General features: G+C 38.5%; 1 non-coding gene across 1 annotated transcript; it reads left to right on the top strand.

Moving 5' to 3' along the window:
• The first annotated feature begins 4,770 nt into the window (after nucleotides 1-4,770).
• On the top strand, nucleotides 4,771-4,910 carry LOC123323331. The gene has a single exon (XR_006539335.1). It is a non-coding gene; the product is annotated as a U4 spliceosomal RNA (small nuclear RNA).
• The last annotated feature ends 1,023 nt before the right edge of the window (nucleotides 4,911-5,933 follow it).

Here is a 5,933-nt window from a genome sequence, read left to right as displayed (position 1 = left end):
AATCTTAACTGTACATAATTGAGACTTAGTAACTTCATCAGATAACAAAGCACCTCCCTAAAATCAAAATCTAATGCTTTATTTCCCTTCAAAAGTTTTTTTTTTTATATTAACTAATATAGAAATTTCCACTCTGTGTTCCATTCCTCAATGTTGAAATAACATAGAATTCTTACCTAAATGAATGCCATTCGGGAGGTAGAACATTTAGATCTCAGAATTTGTAGCCTTTAATAAAGTCTCTAATTGTTACCTTATTAAAATTGCATCAGTTCATAATTCTGTCTTGTATGAAGCTCCTGTGACTTTTTACTAGGTGTTTTCATTTTCTAAATGGTTGTATACGAGAGTCCTCTGATTTATTTTTTTAAGATCAAAAGTTCTGATAGGACATAGGCATGTGCTTTATAAGAAGTGAGGTAATTAGTTAAATCCCCATATTTAGGGAAAAACTTTTGTCCATAAATTTACTTCACTAAAAAGTAATCATGTATTTTTCTTTCTTCAGAATGTATCTGAGTGTCATCCCAAATACTTACTTTTTATAAAGTTGTCAGTATATTTTATACATTATTGGTGTCAATTTAGAAATGAACAGATTGGGGTGCCTGGGTGGCTCAGTTAAGCATCTGCCTTCACCCTCAGGTCTTGATCTAAGGGTTCTGGGATTGAGCCCCAAGTCTGATTCCTGCTCAGTGGGGAGCCTGCTTCTCCTACTCCCTCTGCCACTCCATCTGCTTGTATGTTGTGTCAAAAAAATGAAATATTAAAAAAAATAGAAATGATTTTGTTTGCTTGGCTCTAAGGAATGAATTATACCTTACATTGTGGGTAAAAGGAGGAATATATTAGTGAAATAACATTTTTCAAGTCTTTTAAGCGCTTATTTTTTTTAAAGATTTTATTTTTTATTGAGAGAGAGAGCACAAGAGGGGGTAGGGTCAGAGGGAGGAGCAGACTCACTGCTGAGCAGGGAGCCCGATGGTGGACTCAATCCCGGGACTCCAGGATCATGACCTGAGCCGAAGGCAGTCGCTTAAGCAACTGAGCCACCCAGGCGCCCTTAAGCGCTTATTTGTAAAATTATCATTAGATCTTCTTGTGGATTTTAATGAATATAATTTAAAATTTGTCAGTGAAGAAATGCCAGTAATTCAAATGCTTGTTCTTCTTGCATACAGTCACAGTTTAAAATTATAGTTATATAGTAGTTTTCTTAATTTTTTTTAATGTAGAAATTTGGGTTAAATTTGGTCTTACTCTGGTTTTGCAATCCCATAATCATGTGCTTCCTTTTGTCTGGGACTCTCCACAACAGTAGTTACTCCTGGTTTCCTTATTTACTGTGTATTTTGGTATAGGATGACCATTTTTAACTCAGTAGATTTTAAGGCAATGTGAGTTTACCTCAAATATGAATCAGCTTTATTCCCTTTGCCAAGAACATTCTGTATTTGTATCATTACCCATACATACTTTGTGACTCATCTTGTGTATTTCTTTCATTGGTTAGTGGTCAGTGTATGTTGTATCATGCCTACATAAGTTGTCATAATAGAAATAATTTCAGGGCGCCTGGGTGGCTCAGTTGGTTAAGCGACTGCCTTCGGCTCGGGTCATGATCCTGGAGCCCCTGGATCGAGTCCCGCATGGGGCTTCCTGCTCGGCAGGGAGTCTGCTTCTCCCTCTGCCCTCCCCTCTCTCATGTGCTCTCTCTCATTCTCTCTCTCTCAAATAAATAAATAAAATCTTTAAAAAAAAAAAAAAATTTCATCATCTATTTACTGGTGGATTTTTATTCTCCTCGCATGAAAGACACTTTTGAATTGAAAGTAATTTTGAAACCCTGCCTGCCTGTGTATCAAGTTCAGGTATACTTTATTCTTAGTTGTGGTCTTATACCCCCAACATGTTTTGATACCATTCTCAGGGACTTTTGTGTCTTCTGTACATATTTTCATTATGCTTTCAAAATGAAACTGAAAGGTATAAAAAACCATTTTATTTTTTTATTAAAGATTTTTTTGAGAGCGAGAATAGGAGACAGCATGAGAGAGGGAGGGTCAGAGGGATAAGCAGACTCCCTGCTGAGCAGGGAGCCCGATGCGGGACTCGGTCCCGGGACTCCAGGATCATGACCTGAGCCGAAGGCAGCCGCTTAACCAACTGAGCCACCCAGGCGCCCCTAAAAAAAACCATTTTAAACTGAGATTCTCAATTGCATCCAAAATCATTCTACTTATCTCCATTCCTGTACACACCTTGTTTCTGATATCACAAATTCTTTTATGTTGTGTACTTTATTACCTACATTTATGATTTTTTATGCCTTGATTTTTAATGTATCTTGAGGTAGAAATATAAGCAACGTGTGCTATCTCATTACAACACTACGGGTTTCTATAATTGTGGAAATATTTATATTTAGCAGAGCTTTATGTTGTCCTGTGGTTTTAGTTTCTGTTTAGAATCCTCTTATTTCAACTAGATGTGCTTCCTTTAACATTTTTTTGTAGGACAAGTCTACTGGTAAACTTACAGGGGTTTCTATGTGGGGAAGTCTTCATTTCTACCTTCATGGAAAACCGTTTCCCAGATAGAGTACTCTTGGTGGATATTTTGATCTTTCAGTGCTTGAATACACTGTCCCATGCAGTTCTTCCTATCAGGTCTGCTGTGAATCCCACTACTAATCTTATAGGAGATCTCTTGTATAAGATGAGTTGCTTCTGTCATATGGTCTCAAAATTCTCTTTTCACCTTTGATTTTTCATAGGTTAATTATAAGGTGTCACTGTGTTGATGTCTTGACATTTATCCCACTTTGAATTTCCTGAGCTTGTTGAAGTTGTTCTTTCCACATGCGTGGGAAATACAGGCCCTTAGATTTTCATGTAAGCCCTCTGCCCCATTTCACTTCCCTCTCCTTTTGGGGTCCCCTTAATGTACATATGGGACCACTTGTTGGTGTCCCATGAGTTCCTAGATGCTATCCTATTCCACATTTTTCTTTGGTCCTCTCAGCAGATAATTTAAAGCAAGGGGTCTTTAAAAACAAAACAATAACAACAAAAAAACCAGGTCTTTAAGTTGTCTGAATATTTCTTCTGCTTGATCAAGTCTGTGGGTGACCCAGTGGTATGTTTTTAACTTCAGTAATTGTATTCTTCAGCTCCCAATTTCTGGTTGATGGTTTGTTTTATTGTCTGTTTCTTTGGATTTCCATTTTGGTCCTGCATACTTTCTTGATAACATTTAGTTACCTGTTTTTCTTCTTCCTCCATAAGCACCTTTATGATGGTTATTTGAATTCTTCAGCAGGCAATAACTAGTTCGTAATTAATTTAGAGCCAGTATTGGACATTTATTTCATTCCTCTGATTAGAACACGTTTTCCTGGTTCTTTGCATGCCTTATTATCTTTTGTTGACATTTGGGAATTTAAAAAAAAAGCCTCTGGGCCTAGGATTATGGACTTGCCTTGTGCAGATCAACACAAACAGCAATTGGGGGACCTCTCCCACATGTTCTGGGCATTTGTTATATCTGAAAATTTGTGATTTCCCAGCTTTCAAAGTGTAGTTACTTTTTAGAGTCCATGACACCTTCCTCTCTTTGTCTTCATCTCTGTAGTCTCTCCATTGGTTGAACAAATGCTCACCTTTGGGCTGAGCAGCCACCACACTGCATCCAGAGGGTGCTGTCATTCCTTCCTCCTTCCATGTCCTGCATGACAGAAACATGTCCTCAGGCAGCAGCAAAGTAGTGAGATCACTGAACAGACAGGTCACTCATTTGTTTCTCTTTTGAGGAGAGGTAAGAATTTTCTCAGTGTTGTCCTGGAGTGTCAGGGAGGGTGAACTGCTGTTGTGGGCAAGTGTCACAATCTTTGTCTCCCTGATGTGTGTGTGTGTGTGTGTGTGTGTGTGTGTTCCATTAAATATGTATATATCCAAATATACATACACACAAACACCACATCTTTATCCATTCATCTGTGAATGGACATCTGGTCTTTTGGTTTTGTTGACTGTTTCCTTTGCTGTGCAAAAGGATTTTATCTTTTTTTTTTTTTTTTTTTTAAGATTTTATTTATTTGACACACAGAGACAGCAACAAAGGGAACACAAGCAGGGGGAGTGGGAGAGTGAGAAGCAGGCTTCCCACTGAGCAGAGAGCCCAATGCGAGGCTCTATCCCAGGACCCTGGGATCATGACCTGAGCCAAAGGCAGTTGCTTAACCGACTGAGCCACCCAGGCACCCCAAAAGGTTTTTATCTTGATGAAGTCCTAATAGTTCATTTTTGCTTTGGTTTCCTTTGCCTTTGGAGACGTGTCTAGCAAGAAGTTGCTGCGGCCAAGGTCAGTTTACTGCCCGTGTTCTCCTCTAGGATTTTGATGGATTCTTGTCTCTCATTTAGGTCTTTGATCCATTTTGAGTTTATCTTTGTGTATGGTGTAAGAAAATGGCTCAGTTTCATTCTTCTAGATGTGGCTGTCCAATTTTCCCAACACCATTTTTTTGAGGACATTGTCCAATTTCCATTGGATATTCTTTACTGCTTTGTTGAAGATTAGTTGACCATAGAGTTGAGGGCCCATTTCTGGGCTCTCTTCTGTTGCATTGATCTAGGTGTCTGTTTTTGTGCCAGCCATACTGTCTTGATGATTATAGCTTTGTGATATAACTTGAAGTCAGGAATTTTGATGTTTCCAGCTTTGGTGTTCCTTTTCATCATTACTTCGGATATTTGGAGTCTGTTTCCATATAGCTTTGCGCAGTGGCAGTATCGTAGCCAATGAGGTTTATCCGAGGTGCAATTATTGCTAATTTTTGTTTCCATATATATTTTAGGATTATTCCAGTGTGAAAAATGCTGATGGCATTTTGATAGGGATTGCATTGAATGTGTAGAGTGCTTTCGGTTGCACAGATATTTTAACAATATTGTGCTCCCAATCTATGAGCATGAAATGTTTTTCCATTGATTTATTGTGTGTGTGTGTGTCCTTCTCAATTTCTTTCCTAAGTGTTCTGTAGTTTTCAGAGTACAGATCCTTTCCCTCTTTGGTTAGGTTTATTCCTAGGTATCTTATGGTTTTTGGTGCAATTATAAATGAGATCAATTCCTTGATTTCTCTTTATTTTGCCTTGTTAGTGTATAGCAATGCAACCAGCTTATGCATTGATTTTTATATCCAGCAACTTCGCTGAATACTGTATCACTTCTGTCAATTTTTGGGTGGAGTCTTTTTTTTTTTTTTTTTTTTTTTTTTTAAGATTTTTATTTATTTGACAGAGACACAGCCAGGGAGGGGACAGAAGCAGGGGGGAGTGGGAGAGGGAGAAGCAGGCTTCCCACAGAGCAGGGAGCCCTATGTGGGGTTCGATCCCAGGACCCCAGGATCATGACTGGAGCTGAAGGCAGACGCTTAACCGACTGAGCCACCCAGGCGCCCATGTGTGGAGTCTTTTGAGGTTTCTACATAGAGTATCACGTCGTCTGTGAATAGTGAGAGTTTAACTGCTACTTTGCTGATTTGGATACATTTTATTTTACTTTTTATTGTCTGCTGAGGTTAGGACTTCCAGGACTATATTGAACATCAGTGGTGAGAGTGGACATCCCCACCATGTTCCTAACCTTAGGGCAAAGGCTCTCAATTTTTCTGTGTTGATATTAGTTGTGGGTTTTTCATATATGTCCTTTATGATGTCAAGTTATGTTCCTTCTATCCTTACACTGCAGATTGTTATCAAGAAAAGATGCTGTATTTTGTCACATGCTTTTTCTTTATCGATTGAGAGGATCATATGGTTCTTGTCCTTTCTTTTATTAATGTGGTTTATCACATTGATTGATTTGTGAATGTTGAACCATGCTTACAGCCCAGGAATAAATCCCACTTGGTCCTGGTGAATTATCCTTTTA

Source organism: Neomonachus schauinslandi, chromosome 16, assembly GCF_002201575.2.
Source record: "Neomonachus schauinslandi chromosome 16, ASM220157v2, whole genome shotgun sequence".
NCBI classification, from domain to species: domain Eukaryota; kingdom Metazoa; phylum Chordata; class Mammalia; order Carnivora; family Phocidae; genus Neomonachus; species Neomonachus schauinslandi.
Note: the sequence above shows the minus strand (reverse complement) of the source record. Positions and strands in the feature narration are given on the sequence as shown.